Source organism: Melozone crissalis, unplaced genomic scaffold, assembly GCF_028551555.1.
Source record: "Melozone crissalis strain CALT ecotype California unplaced genomic scaffold, PUWL_Pcris_2 ptg000034l_1, whole genome shotgun sequence".
Classification (NCBI taxonomy): Eukaryota; Metazoa; Chordata; class Aves; order Passeriformes; family Passerellidae; genus Melozone; species Melozone crissalis.
The window spans coordinates 18,784,685-18,802,500 of record NW_026535812.1 but is presented as its reverse complement, the minus strand read 5'-3'; the positions used below and the strand labels follow the sequence as shown (position 1 = coordinate 18,802,500).

General features: G+C 38.1%; 1 long non-coding RNA gene across 4 annotated transcripts in view; it reads left to right on the top strand.

Annotated features, from left to right (window-relative positions):
* The window catches only part of LOC128940678 (uncharacterized), a 257,964-nt gene that overhangs the window by 172,551 nt on the left and 67,597 nt on the right, over nt 1-17,816 (top strand). The window lies entirely within an intron of this gene.

The window sequence follows — 17,816 nt, the reverse complement described above, 5'->3', positions numbered from 1 at the left end:
GCAGTGAGGATGTTTTTCCCATCCCCCTTTTAACCTAGGCATTAGAAGAAAGTACAGATGATGCTTGCTTAACCCTGCATTTAGTGCCAAGCAGTGATGTGCTCCCTATGAAACCATTTCTGACCCTCTGCTTGCAGTGGTGAGCCTGAATTTTTCCCCTTCCTTGCCCATCATTGTCGGTCAATTATGGGATGGAACTGAACCAGAAAATCTGGTACAGTCTGGCAATTAGTACAAAGGGTTTCCAGTCTAGTGTGAAGGCAGAGATGCAAGAGCCCCAGCAGCTAGAGAAATAGTTTTGATTGGCCATGGACATTGCCTTTTAGTGCTGCTTGGTTACTTTCTAAAGATACTGGCTCTTCTACCCTACAGGTCTTCTCCTTAAAGTACTGCATTACGGGCCTACTTTTTATAAGTCTTTTGGGAAGTGGGGGGGGTCTTCTTTTTTTAGCTCTAGCTTCTCCCATTTGCAGACTGTCATTTTAACCCATCAAACAGACACATTTTGACTTGTACAACAAAGAACCAAGTTATCAACATTCACAGAAACTGACATTTTTAATTCAGGCTTCATTATGTCTTCGGTGTATGACAGTGAGCTACAAAGACATTTAAAGGGTTTTTTTTTTCGTTTTTTCATTTTAAATTCAGCACTGGGATGTTTATCTTTCTTTTAATGCTCATATTTCCCTTTCTACCTTTATTCTTTAGTAATATATAATTAGCATTATCAAAACCATCAGCTATTATCCACTATGACTTTTGACCTTTGTTTTTATCTACCTAGCATTTTCCAAAATAAATTGCTACACAAATTCTGTTTATGTTACAGTAAAATGGAATTTGTGAAGCTCTGTAATACAGTCATCATAAAAATAATCTCTTTTGAAATTACTAAGATTTAATGAATGATTACATATACGTAAACTTTTAAAATATCTGGTATTGTAAGATAAGAATTAATAATAAAACAAAAATTTTAATTCAAAAATAACACACAGAAGTCAGGCCTTTTAAAGGCTACCAGTGAGTCTGCAGCTGATATTTTCTGCTATCCTAAGAGCAAGCAAAAATCGGATATAAGTTGGGTTGAAGTTTAGAAGAGCCAGTTATGCCAAATAAAAATTATAGACTATTATTTCCAGGAAATCTGGTATCTTTGCCAAGTATATGAAGACAGGATTCATTCAAACCTTGTTCAAAACCAAAATGCAGTATAATTAGATAGCACTGCAAGCAGTTGACAAAGTAATAGGAGCATCGAGCATTCAACCATAACCACAGTGTTTTGTTTGTGAGAGTTGTTGTTTCCCTACGAGTCAGCAGTTTCTGCTTTATGCTTGGATAACTGTGTATTTAGGATGTTGTCTTTTGTGGTTGGAAAAAAGTAAATGTGCGACCTAATCTTTGTGTGCGCATGTGAAATATTACAAATACAGGTCCCAAGTTTCTGTTGTCATTTTTCCTTCATTCTGTCAGCCTCTGCACAGCGGTGCTCTGGGAATCCCTGAAGGTGGCTTTAGGCACATGGTGGCAGAATATTCCATTCAGCACTTAAATACTCCCTGGCTGTATTAATGGCAAGAAATACAGGATATTAATGGCAAGAAATACAGGAGCAAGGACTGTAAATGTGATGGCAAGATTAACACACTGCCCACTTCCATCAGGTGCCTCTTGTTTTTGTATTTATCACTTATATTTCCCAGCTGACTGATGGCTGTCACTCAACAGCTTTCTTTGGCTGGGAAGAGAAGGAGCTTTCTTTAAAGATGTCGGCAGTGTTGAATTCCATAATAGGTCATTTGCACGGGAAGTCTACATAGAACAACAAATTAGTGGCTTCTCTTGTAGATCTTTTGATAGCCTATATGGGAAATGATGTGATAGTGTTGTTTATTGCATCAGGAAGATGATAGCACAGTGTAGGTCACAATCTAATTTGATTACCCAGGAGCACCTTCCCAAAGGATGCACTGATGATGCTTTAGACAGGAACTGTGTAGAATAATTATCCAGATACCAATATCCGCCAATTTTGTTCATTTACCAGAGGAACAAGCAAAGTAGTAACTTACATTCAAGTGCAGGCAAAAAGAAAACTATTATTGGTTTTGACTTGGTCTAAAGAATTGGTGCAAAAAGGCACCAGAGCAATTTAAATTTTTTACCACTTGGGGTTTAAGAGATTCCCAGAAATTACTCTGAATGGTACACATCCTAAATCCACTTAATTTTTTTTCATTTTTTTATTTCCTTTTGTCTTCAGTGACCAAGAAAATTTGACACTGAATGGCGACTACCCCATCTTAATCTGTAACTCTTGAGTTACATATTATGGCCTCCAGGTAGTACTTCAAATATTCACACAAACATGGTTGAGCTGGGAGTTTTGACAGTGGATCAGTGTCAGAAAGTTTAATTGTGAAGTGGTTTTCAAGGAGATAAAAATCTGTTCCTAGCTTTCAACACTTTTCTACCAAGGATAATTTTAGTTCTATGCAAGTGTTCTCCTCTCTCCCTCCAAATGTGTTTTCCAAACACTGCTTTGCCTATTAAGTATTTACCTATAATTAAAGTTTCAAAGTGCCGTTTTTCATATGAAAAAAAAACTGAGGCAGAGAAGGGCAGAGTGATGATGTTGCCTCTGGGTGTGGGTTGCTGCTTTGGCAGTGTGTTTGGAGTTCATTGAAGATCTCCCCTGCCAATGCATTGCAACAGCTTTTTTAGTGGTGACTCTCATAACTGCATTCTGGATTTCATGGCCTCTTTAGATTGCCCTTCACCTCATAATAACAGCTGTCTCCACAAAATGAATTTTGGACAAACTCTCCACTGCAGGGTCCATTCTTACTGCCATCATTATTGCAGTTCTGTGATTTCAGTAGAATGGTGATTAGAACTCAATGCTTCACCCCTACAGGACTCCAGCCCTTGGGCTCTGTTGGTTGATGTTCTGTCACTCTACTGAAGAAGTTTGGCTCAGTTGTTGGTTTTACTGCTCTTCTAGAAAATCAAGCCACATGTTAGTGGCTCTCAGGTGGAAGGTAACTCTGCACTGTAAATAAAGCCATGGGAATAACATGCAAGTACCATAGTTCATAGTTCATATAGAAGTATTAAATAATATCTACAGCATCAGGAACCATCTGTTCTTGACATCTGTTTTCTGAGGCAATCTGGTTTTCTGTTTTCTGTCTTGTGGCGAAAAAAACATAAAACCAAACAAATAGTAAAAAAAAAAAGGCAAACCCGCCATCATCATAAAGGTCAGGAGTGGGTGGCTGTGGTGCAGATTGACTCTGCCAGCTTTTGCACTGCACTCAGGAGCCAGTGTCTGCTCTGACATGCTGAGGACCTCCTGGTCTCCAGTTTTTCAGCTGTACTCTTGTGCATATTGCTTTTGTTTTTGCTCAGTGGCTAAAGGTATCTGGGAACAGACTGGGTCTGTTGATCTGGGAAATGACTTGGACTAAGGGCAGTAATAGAAATCTACAGAGGTTTTGTAATACAAAGAGAAACGAGGTCAAGCCCATTGCCTGAGCCATGATCTACCAGCTTGCCTGCTCCTGGAAATGTTTCCTTTGCATGACAGGTCCTCCTCAGCATTTCTACTTACCCTCTTCCTCAGGGTGGGAAAAGCAGCTGAAAAACCTCACTGTAAGAGATTTTTAGACATATTACAGGGTTTTATGCTCCCAGCTCCCATTGATTTTCAATTCAATTTTCACTCAGATGAAATTCAATAGGAATAAAATACCTAATTCCTTTATGCCATTGAGAGCCTTCTGTCCTGAGTCTTATGGTAGGCTGTGGAACGAGTGAGCATTGGCTGTTAGTGGGATGTGACAAGCATTAAGAAATAAGAGATTGGATCAGTGTATTTCATGGGACTTTATACAAATCTGAGCAATTGGCATTTCATATAAAGGAGAAGGGGAAAAATTACTAGTAAAGACAGGGTGATAGCAGTTTCTCAAAGAACAGATCCCAAAGGCACAAGCAGAAACTGTGCCATTGCAGAGGATGACAGGCTGTGTACTGAGACATCTTTTGTTAGCACATGAGCCTCAGCCAAAGGCTCAAAAAGAAATCAGATTTTTAATGAGAAGCCTAAGGGACTATGATGAGCCTACAGAGACAGAATTGAAGTAATCAAGACACAAAAATGAGATATGACCAGAAAGTTGCATGAAACTGCACTGAATGAGCTTTCAAAGCAGGAGGAAAACCAAGCTACAGGCTTGCTAGTCAGCAGAAGATGGTGAGGGCAGTGGCAAATGAGGTTGAAGATGGAGAGGTACCTAATACCTGCAACATATGGTACTTTACTTTTGAAAAAGTCAGCTGTAAGGAGATGGCTACCACAAATAATATAAATTACAACAAGATATGGAAGATTTGCAATTTTTTGTCAGCCATCTCACATATTTCATGGACCCTCAGCTAATCCACTGATCACAGGCTGAGAAATAATAAACAATATGACCACCCAGAGTCCCTGGTAGACCTTTTCTTTGTCTGTGATGAGTTATTTGTACTTTCATGGGGGCATGGATGGTAGAGGTGGCCTCTTCCTCACTCCCACTTCATCTCTTCCTGGAGTAATTATTAAAATTTTTCTTTACTGTGTTGGTTGTTCAGCTGATTGTTATTTCTTTTTGTTTCTTTCTGTAGTTATCTTCTCAGTTTAGTCCTATAGATTTTCTCTTTCCAAATTGTGTAGTTCTTCAGCTTCCTCAGTGTAATACTCCTGGCTGCTAGCCATCCTTTACTCATTGGAAATTTCCTCATGACAGTTTCTGAATCGAGGAGAGAGCTAAAAGGTGGTGCTAGTTTGTGTTATGTTGGCACTGACTAGAGGAAACACAAAGTAACCCCAGGCTTCTGCAAGGTTCTGTGTATCTGTAAAAGTAAATATACTGATGAGGACCAAAGAGAGAACTCATTCCTGATCTGTTCTGCCGGTGACCTTAAAGGCAGACATGGGTATTTCAGCAAAACAGCACTTTTTATATTTTCAATTTGTCTTTCATACTTTTTTAATGGAAAAAAATCTCAAAGATGCTATTATTTCTCATTATTAAAATTCCATTTTCAAGCACTTTTTTTTCTAAAAATCTTCAGTAAGTTGTTTTTAAAATTTCAGAAACATTGTGCTGGAAGTGAAACTTTTCAGTTTCAAACTTACCAAAGCATTTCAAAATTTCCTTTTTCTTTCTTTTAAAGAATATTTAATTTATCAACTATAAATGCCAGGAGAGGTGTTAACTTTTGTGTGTTAAAACCCTAATTAGATTAAGTTGGATTGTACTTTGCATGTTCTCTCAAGCTAATTTCCATGATCACCACGCTTTAAAACCTTTATTAGGGGGTTTTGTTAGAGATGCATCACTTTACTGTTGTTATTCATCTGACAAGAAGAGTGGATTCAAATGTACCCTTCTTTGAAAGCTGTGTTTGTCACTGACCTCAGATGTTGAACTGCACAGAGAATTGGTTTCTAAGCACTGTACTGTGTGTGCAGTGCCAAGAAAACTGGAGAGTTCTGACTGGCATCCTTCTAAGAGAGGTGATGTGAGAACCTTTTTGTCTAGTGTGTTACATGCATCAGAGCCCAAAATACTTGGGTGTTGTTAAAAGAAACAGAGATTCAAAACTGGCTATTGTCTCTCTGGTGAGGAGTTGTCAAGATGAAATGAAGGAGGCAGCACTGTGGAGAAAGAAATATTGGGATCTCATTTTGAAAGAGGAGGTTATGCCTAGAGATGAGGAAACTTCCTTCTTTGATTCATGAGGAAAGTGAAAAGAGGATGACTGGTTAGGTGGCAGTCTGTTGATGATGCCAGATTTTCAGGACAATAAAATTGAGGACACTTAGCAGGACCAGCTGAAGGATCTTATGAAACTCAACTCCTTAACTATCCCATGAAATTCAGCTGAGATAAGTGTTCAAGTGATGCATCTGGGAATAATCAAAATTTTACAGATAAAATTATGGGCTTTCAGCCATCTTACCACCAAGGAATGAGGTCTTGGGATGATAAAAGACAGGGCCATGAAAGAATCTGCTTGGTCGTTAGTGATGTTCATTGAATATTAGGAATAAATAGGAAGGGGATAGAAGATAAGTACAGAATATTTATGCCAGCATATAAATACATGACACACCCACATCTTGCATATTGTCTGCCCCTACCTTTTCAAAAGCTTAACAAAAGGGCAACAAGGATGATCACAGGAAGAGATTTCCATTAAAAAGACACTAAGCAAAGTAGACCCTTTGTATGCCTAGAAAAGGAGACTGATGGGAGAGATGATGAAGGTATCTGGACTAAAGCACCATACACAAAGAGGTTCCCTCACGCGGTTTGTGCACAGGCTTTGCCAGGACAAGAAATGAAGGCAGGATGACAGATGTGGCAGCTGGAAAAGAAGCAAAAGCAGATCTTTAAACATAACATAATTAAGTAGCCACAGGGTACTGTCAGAATTTAACGTTTCTATGGGTTCAAGGGGAGCTTGAACAAGTTCCCAAAAGGGAAATCCAAAGAGGTTAACAATACACATGAACCTCATCTGGCTGGAGTAGTCTTTGAGACTCAGATTGGTGGAAGCTGGAAGAGCTTTTGGGGGAAATGTTATTACTTTCCTCTTCTGTCCTCCTCCAGGCACTCACTTCTGGCTGCTGAATGAGACAGTGCCTGGCCAGAGGGATGCTTGGTCTCACCCAGCACAGCCATTTTCTGTTCTCACAGTAGCAGGCATTTTTGTCCTGAGCTCACACTTTCTTTCCATATCTGAATGAAGGACAGGTCAGAAACTGAAGCAGAAGTAGCCTGGGCAAATAGTTTGAATGCGTAAATCTTTCTCTTTAGCTAAACTAGGAATGGGTCTGTCTACCAGAGTGTTCCTACCAGGCAATCAGAGGGAAATACTGACAATCAGAGGAATGTTTTTAAACCACCTGAGTTCAGATTAATACGATTTTTTTAAATGTAGGGAAATCCATGAAAAATTTATCAGTGTATAATAGCTGAACAATCTCTCCAGGAGACTTTAATTTCTGCTTCTAATCTTTTCATCTCAATCTGCTGGGTCAGCTTTGCACTTCTCCTTGTGTGCACAATGGGGAACAATGTTTAGCTGATGACAGAAAAGCAGGATGGGGATTAAGTACCCCCCAAGCTTTCTGTATTTTAGTAACGGTGTTGAACATTCCCCAGGCCCTGGTTTTTCTCCCCTCCTACTCTTCCAATAAATTAACTTGTAAATCTGAAAATCAAGGCATAGCTTCACTGGGCAGGGAAAATACACCCTGCAAATTTTCCTAAATACCCCTTTAGAAAAGGCTTAACTTTGATTATTGTAATTGATTATCTTAAGCCCCTGAGTGTCAGAATTCTGCATTACACTCAGCATGTGGTTTGATGAGAAGAGGGATTTGGCAACAGTCTTAGGTGTCCTCACCTCACCACTGCCACCCACCCACTCATTTCTGGTCCATGGCCCAGCTTTGCTCCCTAGATAGAGCTTCAAAATCAAGTTAATCTAAATATTCTTTGGTGTTAAAGCACCAGTTACACCATGAGCTCTATCTCTGTATTCCCTTCTCCCTGCAATAGCACAAGTGTGGTGGGACTGTGTGGTTGGAGAAAGGTGAGAATTTGCCTACAATGGCCAGTTTTCAGCCTGATCACTTCACAGTATAGCTGAGCATTGGTGCCAGCATGTGACAACAGAAGGTGGCCTTCTGCTAGATGCTAACTCAGACCTAGGACAGTTCAAGCCTACCATGAAGTTGCACCTCCTGTGGTGCATTGCTTTTAGGGCTGCATGGTAAGCCAGAGCCTCGAGTCAATCTAGATAACAAGTAATTCAACAAACAGTGCTCAAAAGAAGTTGAAAATCAACTTAAGGAATAAAAAGTAATAATATCTTTTCTCTTCAAACACATCAGGAGCATGATTACTGACAGAAAATCTCTAAGATGCTCGAGGCATGAAAGGAACATTCAAAAAATATGAAGCCACAGCAGAAAAGCTGTGATTTTTTTCGCACCTGTGCTTACCATGGGGGAGGCTGGTGAGAATCCCATCCCAGAATCCTAATTTATTGAATACATTTTAGGATTTGCTTCAAATGGAAGCATCCATAAATAGTTTATAGAGTAAATGAACAAAACAAGCTAAAAAAACTCATCAGGAGTAGAGACATTCCCTTGGAAATTCTAAAGAAATTCAGGAGAGAAACAGATGATTGTGGTGTGCAGCGTCTTAGCTCAAATAATTTTGAGCCAGAGGACTGAAATCTGACTAATAAAGCAACAGATTTTAGAACGATATTCAGGCAGATCCAGGAAGCTGCATCCCAGTAAGCCTGACATCTGTGCTGGGAAAATGAGTAGAAATTATAAAAAATAATAGAAATCATGTAATCTGAATAATTGTGGTATGTTGTGAAGTTTTGTGTGTAAGTTTTAAAAGATAAGTCCTGGCCTAATTGTGTATTCAAATTCTATGAAGGTTTCTACTAGTAGGAGAGCCCAGGAGACCCAGCTGAGATCACCTGCTTGGGTGTTCAAAAGGGGTTTAACAAGGTTCATTCCCAAAAGCCTTTAAGAAAATAAAATATTCTGGAACAAAAAGGAAGATGCTCACATCAATAAATAAGTAGTTGGCATAGAGAGCAGAGTACAGAAATAAATGGTCAGTGCTCACAGTAGAGGTAGGTCATCACTGAAAACCCTGTGGAGATCTGTGCTATTCAACATATTCATAAGTGGTCTGAAAATATAAAAGTGAATAGTGAGGGAACAAAATCTGCTGATGGTACCAAGTTACTCAGAAAAGTTAAGAGAAAAGCCAGATATGGTATGTTGAGAAACATCTTATAATGCTGGCAATAATGGGAAGAAAAAAAAAGATATTCAGTGCAGACAAATGCACACAGGAAAAAAAAGTCTATCTTTACATATAAAGGGATGGGTTGAGAACTAACCATCACTTCTCAGAAATGAGATCTTGAAGTAAATGGATAGCTCTGCAAAACTGTCACGTCAAGAACAGCCGAACCAAAATTTTAAGCAGAGAACAAAATGAAAGCCATCATTACGAGAGTATATAAATCCATAGTACACCTACAGCTTGAATATTCTGTGCAGTGCCAGCCTTCTCAGCTGAGAAAGAACAGGAAAGGTTGAAAGACAGATGGCAAGAATGGTCACCATGACAGAATAGGTTCAAGGGGTACAACCTGTGAAAACAGCTGAGAATGTTGGGGCTGTTCAGCCTGGAGAAAATTGTGTGGAGCACAAATCTTCCAGTATCTGAAGGGGCTACAGGGAAGCCAGAGAGGGACTCTTCATAAGGACCTGCAGTGGCAGGACAAGAAGTAATGGATGCAAATTGAAAGAGGGGAAATTTTGGCTAAATGTTAGGAAGAAATTTTTTATTGTGAGAGTGGTGAGACAGTGGAACAGGTTGCTCAGGGAGGTTGTGGATGCCCAGGCCTGGCATGTGTTTAAAGATGGATTGGAAAAGGCCTTGAGCAACCTGATCTAGTGGGAAGTGTCCCTGTCCGTGGGAGTAGATGATCTTTAAAGTCCATCCAAACCCCTTAATATTCTGTGTATGACCCAATGATGAGAACCAGCAAGCTGGAAAGGATATGACCAGTGCAGCTTGAGACAGCTCTAGATCCTGACCAGTTCCAAAGCTTGTTTCACAATATCAAAACAGATACATTAGCACAGCTGAGGAGATGCTGAGCTTCCAGCATGCAAACAGAAATGGCAATGAAAAACACTGAATTTAGAGAAATTAGTCTGGTTTTACAATTGAGAAAGTAAATTAACCCTTACGTGATTTACTGAAGAGTAAATAACCTGTTACCAGAGTTTTAGATCTTTTTTTCCTGACTGATATTGTACACCTTGACTGTAACTTGCTCATTTTTTGTATCTGAAGGAGAGGAACATGCTCTAATGAAAAAAAAAATCTTTCTAGGCAGTGCATTAACATCTGTGATGGCTTATTTGAGTATCAAAGAATTCTGTTTATAGTTCTTCGAATTATAATCACATTGTTTCAGTACCTGTTTTAAAGTAGCTGAAAATTATTATGTAAAATTCACGCATGGTGTCTTTTTAATAAACAGCAACAAAAATCATTCAAATAAATAAAGCAATTGGCTCAGAACACTTGAATTTTCTTTAAAAAAAGTTAAGGTAGTCTTAACTCACAGATTTTGAAGACAGTATAATAAAGAATTATTGGAGGAAATATTGCTTTTACTGTTTTCAGTTAATGCTTAATGTTGTTGCAAATTATAAAATTTAATTAGCTATATAAATGCCAGAGGAACAAATAATGTGCTATTGTCTTGATATCTTTCCAGAAATTAGTCTTTTAAAACAAATTTGCCATATTAATCATCTAAAAATATTTTTGATCACTGAATTAATAGTTTGCAGCCTGTTTTCAGGTATTCATTGCCATAGGTGATTGCCTCTTAATTACTACATGGGCGCTTTCTATTCACTCTTATTAATTCATGTTTTCTGGCACAGTCCCAAAAGGCAGCCTTGCCCTATATCTTCTAATTACTTCTATAATTGAATTTGCCCACTTTTTCTAACCTATTTTTTAAACTGACTGTGTTTGTTCATGGTTTATTGTGTCTTTTTTGTGTCAGTTCTCTGCAAGCAGAATGTACATTGATTCTTTCCTCGTTTCTCATTAATTTTCAAGAGCTTTGCTGCATGTCTGTTTTTTCAGCCTGTCAGACCTATTGCTAGACCAAAAAAAGATTCTTATTATTAAAGGTTAGGTAAAATAGACTGAAGTTAATTAATTCATTAGTAACTCTGAGCCAATTACTGAAGCCTTCTCTTATTTATATACTTGTTAACAAGACAGAGATGAGAAAGGCCTATTATAGGCACATGTCCTTCAGAAGTTGGGCAAACCCTCTGGAGCATCTGCATTTAGTTCCACCAAAGAAAAAGAATTGATTCCAAAGTGAGGACTTGAAGATCTAACTGGCAAAGTCTTCATAGCTGGTGGACCTTCTTGTGGCCATCCAAATGTTGGTTTGGATTCTACCTTTTGATCACAAGGAATAAATTTTAGTGACCTGCTTTGCAAAGTGCACACATAATGTTTTGATATAAATATATTGACTTGCCAGCTTCCCCAGAATTGTTTCTTGAGGTGTTTGGAATAGTTGAACAAAAAGAAATTACCCTTGCATATCTATGCAATTAAGAGGGGAGTTGCTGATTTTGACATCAGACAATATCCCTGTATTGATAAAGGTAATGAGATATGTAGTTGGGAAGGAACCTCATTAACTTTTGCTAAATGCTCTGCAGGTTATGAACTGTACATGAGAGCTGAAGTCATGCACAAGCTACAGACCTATAAATAAAATAGGGATGGTACCCAATGGATCACCCAATGGATGACATCAATGCATGTTTAAGCATAATACTCAAAACCTGACCTTATATTTCTTGAGGCTGAAGCATGACGAAACACCATTGTCTCTCACTGAATTCAGTGTTGACACAAGAGTGCTGTTTTTTAAAAGGGTTTCTCATACTTTCTTGTGGGGGAAAAAACCTTTGGGGTTTTGTTTTCTCATAACTCAACAACTTCATCAGAGATCATCAGAATTAGAAATAAATTCTTTGTCAAGTGTCTTGCAAGCCTGGTGTGGTATCTAGATTTGGAGGAAAATTATGTTAAGATTGTATGAGCTTTTTAAGCAAATAGAAAAAGCATGGATTTAGAAGCATCTTTCACCTGGTTTATAAAAAATAAATTAAAACAGGAAGAAAAAGGTGTTGGAATCACTGGGGAGCAGAAAGCTTGGCCTAGCCCAGTCATTTATGCTTTTAAGGAAAATCAGTCTGTAGCTCTAGGTTTGAAATCCTAAAGAAGGATAGTTACTAAATTCTCTGGAAGTTTTACTCCCATGCCAGGAGCAACCATAGATTAAAATCTTCAGTTACCACCATAGGAATCATTCTCCAATCCATAGTAATTTCTAACTTGAGAGTTATTAGGAAGGAAAGAAATGAAAGAACACAGCACCAAAAAGCAAATGATCCCCAGTTGAGCCTGGTCACTGGTAGAAGGTCTGGGTACCATCATGGTGCTGTGCCAAAATGTCTTCTTGCCTCTGCATCCTCCTGGAACACACAGACACACAGACACACACACAGACAGACACAGACACACACACACACAGAGCTTCCTCACTCCTCCTTGCATGCCATACTGCAGAATTGGAGTGTTTATTATTCAATCTTGCTCATTCACTCCCTTCCCAAAATTAGTTAGGAAATAACTGGCTGATTGAAACTGCTGATATCTTGATCAGATCATTATTATTTCTGGTAGGAAATAAATAAGTAATTAATTATGCAAGTGCTTGGGCTGCTCTGTAGTTCAAATAGCTTTGAGATTTGCACTTAAAACAGGCATTTGCTGCTTGATTTTGTGTGAATTACATTATGTGGGCTTGCCAAATTTATGTCATTCATTTTTTTAATGGAAAGTTACTATTTTTGAGAACTTTCAAAGAATATATTTTGATATATTTTAGTTAGTGGCAGTTACCTTTAAGATTGTGTGTGAATGAGAGATTTCAGATAATTGGATCTGTCCAGTAGAAACAATGCAAACAGGTTTTTGATAATTTAATAAAAGTAGAGTGGTACATTTAGACAGTTTAGAAGTGCAGTGAAATGAAAGAAAAGGGTTTCCCTTAGCACTTCATTTTATAACTAATGAACTCATCAGAATGAGTCCTGTTATATGTAATAATATTGAAATAACTTTTGCTGGTATAAAGTGCATGCTATGATGAATCAGTCACTCAGTTGCCCCCCATGATAACAATATTTTCCGTTTTGGCAAATCTGAAAGCTTCTGTCACCTCCATTTGGACAGACCCTCTAATATTCAGAAAGGTTTTAAGGAAATGAGGAATGTGCTTCTGTGTCATCCCTTGTGTTATCAGAGCTGGGGTAACTTGGTCATGCTGAATTTCAGGCTGTTGATCACAGTAAGTTACAGGCCCTGTGATAGTGTGGATTGACAGTGACAATACCATCAAACCAAAATAACTGAGATTGTGGTGGTTACTCCACAGGACAGTAACACCTTTTTCATTTCTCACAGGGCAAGGCAACATAAGTCTAAAATGATAAGAGCAGCAGTAAAAAAAAAAAAAAGGAAAGGTTTTCTGTCTGAAAACTTCCTCATTTATCACTTTTGCAGTTCTTGCATGTTTTATAAATTTATTTCCATCCTTTACTTCTGTACATGTTATGCTGCGTTTGACTCTACTCCTGTCATATACACTGAATTGAAAAAGTCACTGTTAGCTATTTCCTTTCATAGTTATTCTTGCTCTTCTTTCCTCTGAGTACCCTCTAGCATGTCTTGAAAATATTCCTGTGCCTGCCATCCTTATCTCCCTTCATGTGAATGCATTTCAGCTCCTGCACCAGCCACTGTAGTGCTTTTTAGTTAATTCTGTGTCCTTTCAGTAACTTCAGGTAGTCATCAAGGAACTTGTAAAGAGTGTATTGACTTGTAGGAACATGCTTGTTTCTTCAGGCTCTTCCTTTAATTCATTATTGGTTCTACTTTGTAGGACAGGCTGTGACCGCAGGGAATGAATGGGCTCTGCTGGAGCTGTAAATCAGAACCATCATTTACACACAGGGCAGCTGAGATTCCATGACTTTCCATATGTGACAAGGGAGGAGTGTGGCAGAGAGAGCAGCACAGCACCTATGGACTGCTCTGTAATCCTGGGGTTTTGCTGTTGGTCGTTTCAGCCCTTTCTAGTGTACATTTAATGTGGAGATACTAAAACATGTGCATATTGTTGTAGTGAGTAAAATCTTGTAACTGTCAGTGGACTTTTAAAACCTTTTCTAGAGGAAACACTTTAAAGTCTTTTCTGTTACTTTTCATTAAATTAGAACTTAAATAACATTGTTTAGTATCTCAGATATTAGAACTTTTCCTGTATATCAGAGGCTTAACTAAAAATGAGTCACCTGATTGAGTAAAAGACTGAATGTGAGCAACATTGATCAACCACATTCCTGCTGAAAATCATTAGATCTCCCCTCCTCCAGCACTTGAAGCACAGCTTTAGAGAAACTTATTTCCTAGTTGTTCCCACATAAGCATTTCCTAGTTGTTCCCACATCAGAAGCAAGTTCAAGCATCGAGGCTTGCAAAACAGGGAGCAGTTTCTGTATTAAGATGTATTCCATAAGCTGTTTCTTGGATACTTCATTATCTTCCTAAGTAAGCCTCAAATGTTTTAAGAAATATGTTTCCTCTTACTTTGATCCAGAAGAGGAGAAAGGCTGAGGAGCACTTTTCTTTTACTTCTAGTCTTAATGCTAGTTCCCAAAATTCAGTTTGAAACAAGACAAGATGCTACATAGAATTTACTGATCTCTTAAATCAGATCTTCCTGGTTAGTTTGTAGGAACAGGTAAGATATAAATTAATAATAAAGATAGAAATATATATTTTATAATCTTATTCTGAACACAAAGTTTTAGTCAGAAGCATCAGCTCAGCACTGATCAGGTGCCCTTTGGGGGACAGGATCACTCCTTGTGCTCGTGGCATCTGTTTCAGGACACCTGGAGAAGGACTTGTGCTCCTTATGGGTATCCAAACTGCTCACACAAAACAAAAATGAGTGGTTATTGTCTGCATGTTGGCATTATGTATTTTACATCTCCAGTAAGTGCCACCACTCAAATGCCCAACCTGTGCTAAACACTGTGCCGAAAGGGCTCCTGGCTGATAAACCTTGACAGTACATTGTTCTCTTGTCAAGGGGCATTATCCTAGCAATTCAGCAAAAATTTTTCTTCATTTGGACAGTGCATCTTTCAGACATTCCCTTCTTCTATTGATTTGTTTTCTCCTGTCCCTTTCTCCTTCTTTTGTTTTCTTATCATAGCTTCAGGTTATTAAGTGCAAAGTATTGATGGGAATGGGTGGTTTTGGTCGATGGAGAGCTAATGCATCCCTAATCCCACCATTGTTATAGAGTTATGCTTTACTCTGGTTCCTGATGGGGGAAAAGGTGCAAAGCTCTTGATCCTAGTTTTATTTGTCACAAACCCATCCATCAATCAAGCACAAGCATGTCTGAATGCTGAATGACATGTGGGTCTCAGCTGAAAAAATTCGATAACACTGTATTGTCAGGTTGCTCACTCCTTTTTTTTCGATAAGAAATACATTTGACTGAAATAGATAAGCATACAACTACTAAAGACTTGAAGAGAGAGAGTGACATACATGACACCAAAGGTTTTCGATCTTTGGTATTAATGATACTTATGAGTAAATAAAATGGGAAAAAAGCTCTAGACATGCAACATGCTTAAATCCTGTAGGGTTTTTTATTAAGTTGGGGTTTCAAGTTTTTAATCTAGACATATATTGTAGCCTGCCACCTAGCTCCAGATGCTGATAGAATCTATGACTGAATTTCTATTTTTAAAAAATTTTATTAGTTAATATAGCAAATGTTCATGAATAGAATATTATTTTAATATACATTGAGAGCCTATGGATTTATTATTACTGAATAAGGATGAAGACACATACATATATATATGTATGTGTAAGTATTATCCTTTTATGATTTGACAACATTTTAAATTACATACTATAGTACATATACATAGATATTTTATACTATGCAAATAATTATGCACATCAATTTTTAAATGTCCCTTTAAAATGTATTTGTATTCTCACATATGATTTTGGAATCTCTTTATACCAGCTATTGTGTGAAGTACACTAATACATTACTGAAAGCTTATCCCCTTATTTATATACATTTTTCTCTTCATATTCACTTAAATAATTGCATTTAGAAACTGTTAAAATGTTACAATTTTCCATTTGTACGCTGTAACTCTGAGAAAAGTAATCAACAGATCAGAACAATTTAGAAAATGCATTTTATTTTCTTGCCATAGAAGTAGACACTTTAGAAAGGAGAACACATTAAATGACCTAAAAATCCATCAACAAAGGTAACAAAAAGACAACCCAAATCAGAGGCTCTAAGACAAACATGATGTAGCCTCAAGTACTGGCACACTCTATGAGTAAGCCATTTTTTGCTCTGTGACTAGGGGCTACAAAACTGCAAAAATCAATGTGGGAGTGCTTTATGTTTGTTGGGTAAATTACATGTGCTTGGCTGCTCTATTGTATCTGGCCCATATTCTACACCAGATACTTTTAGATGGAACTGTCACATAATACATATACTCAATATTGATTTTTGTAGATTTAACAGAGCTTGAACTGAACTCCATGGCAAGCAAAGAAAAACTTAAGAAGTGCAGCTCCTCAAAATTGGGATGAACATGTAAATATAGAAATTCTCTTGAATGTCTGTGTTTGGGAATCTCCTGGCCCAGTTTTAACTTGGTATGGGCAAAGTCAGTACTGAGCAGTTGAAAACTGCTGGCATTAAATATTTGTTGCTTTATCTTCAAATTATTTCTTTCTGTGTATTTTTTTGATGTTTGCACCAAGACCAAGTGAACACGGAAAGTTATAAAAATTTTTAAATCACATTCTATAGTCTGAATACCAGGTGGTGCCAGATGAAATCCAGAACACCTCTGCTAGCACCAAAGAGCACTTTAAGGTCTCTGTACATCTGACAAAGAAATTATTATAGATTACATTCTGTGCATGCAGTGAAATCCATGACTCTTGGATGCAGGACACCTAAGTCTATATTTAGACATAGGAATAGGTGATCTCATTTCAATTTGCATATAACTTCAAATAAAAAATAAAAAAAGACACTAATTCAAATGTCTAAATATGAAACATGGAAAATTTGTCTGCCTTTGAAAATCTCCATGTTAGTTATCAAATAGGAGGTAATCAAGTGAGAACAGTTTGCCAGATTTAAGTCCCAAGCTGGTGTGACAGGACTGGTAACACTCCAGTTAAGTGGAGACCGAAGAATAATAAGACCAAAGAAAGCTAATATTTTCTCAGGAGAAAGAGGGGAAAGAAAAGACATTTGTAACTTTCAAAAGTAAATTAAAACTGCAAACATTAGTTTATTTCCATTATATTTGTGAACAGTGTATTACTAATGATATCTGTTTAAAGTAATCCCATTTTTAAATACCAGTCTCCAGAGTAATTAGTAATCCAACAATAGTTGCTGTAGCCCATAAAGAAACATAGTTTAATTGCTTGAGAAATGGATCCTTCTGGTTTCACACCCACCCAGCCAGCAGCAGTGCCACTGAAGCCCAGCCTGTGTCTACCAGCACTGCTCACCCACTGCCTGTGGGTCCTGTGGTGAGGGACCCTTGGTCACAGCTCCACGAGGGATGCTGGAATTGTACTGCAAGGAAGGAGAGAAAACAGGCCTTGGGTTTCCAGGGAATGCTTTACATTTTCAGCACTGCTCCCCTGACTCCTAGGGCGTGATCCTCATGGGGCAGCAGCTGCAGGGGCTGAGACACTGGAGCTGCTCTGCTTGGTTTGGGTTCAGGGTGGGCAGTGGGTGGCCCCTGGCTCACCTGCACCTGACAGGCAGCCAGTGGGAGCCATCTGCACCTCAGAACCCTGCCTTCAAACTTTATCAATCTCTTGGTGTTTTTTTCTGTATTTAAAAAATTGTAGGACATGTTTTCAGCTGGTATTAATTGCCATAATTCCAGTAATGTTCTTGCTAGGACAGCAGTTTCCACTAATGAATATCCAGCATTG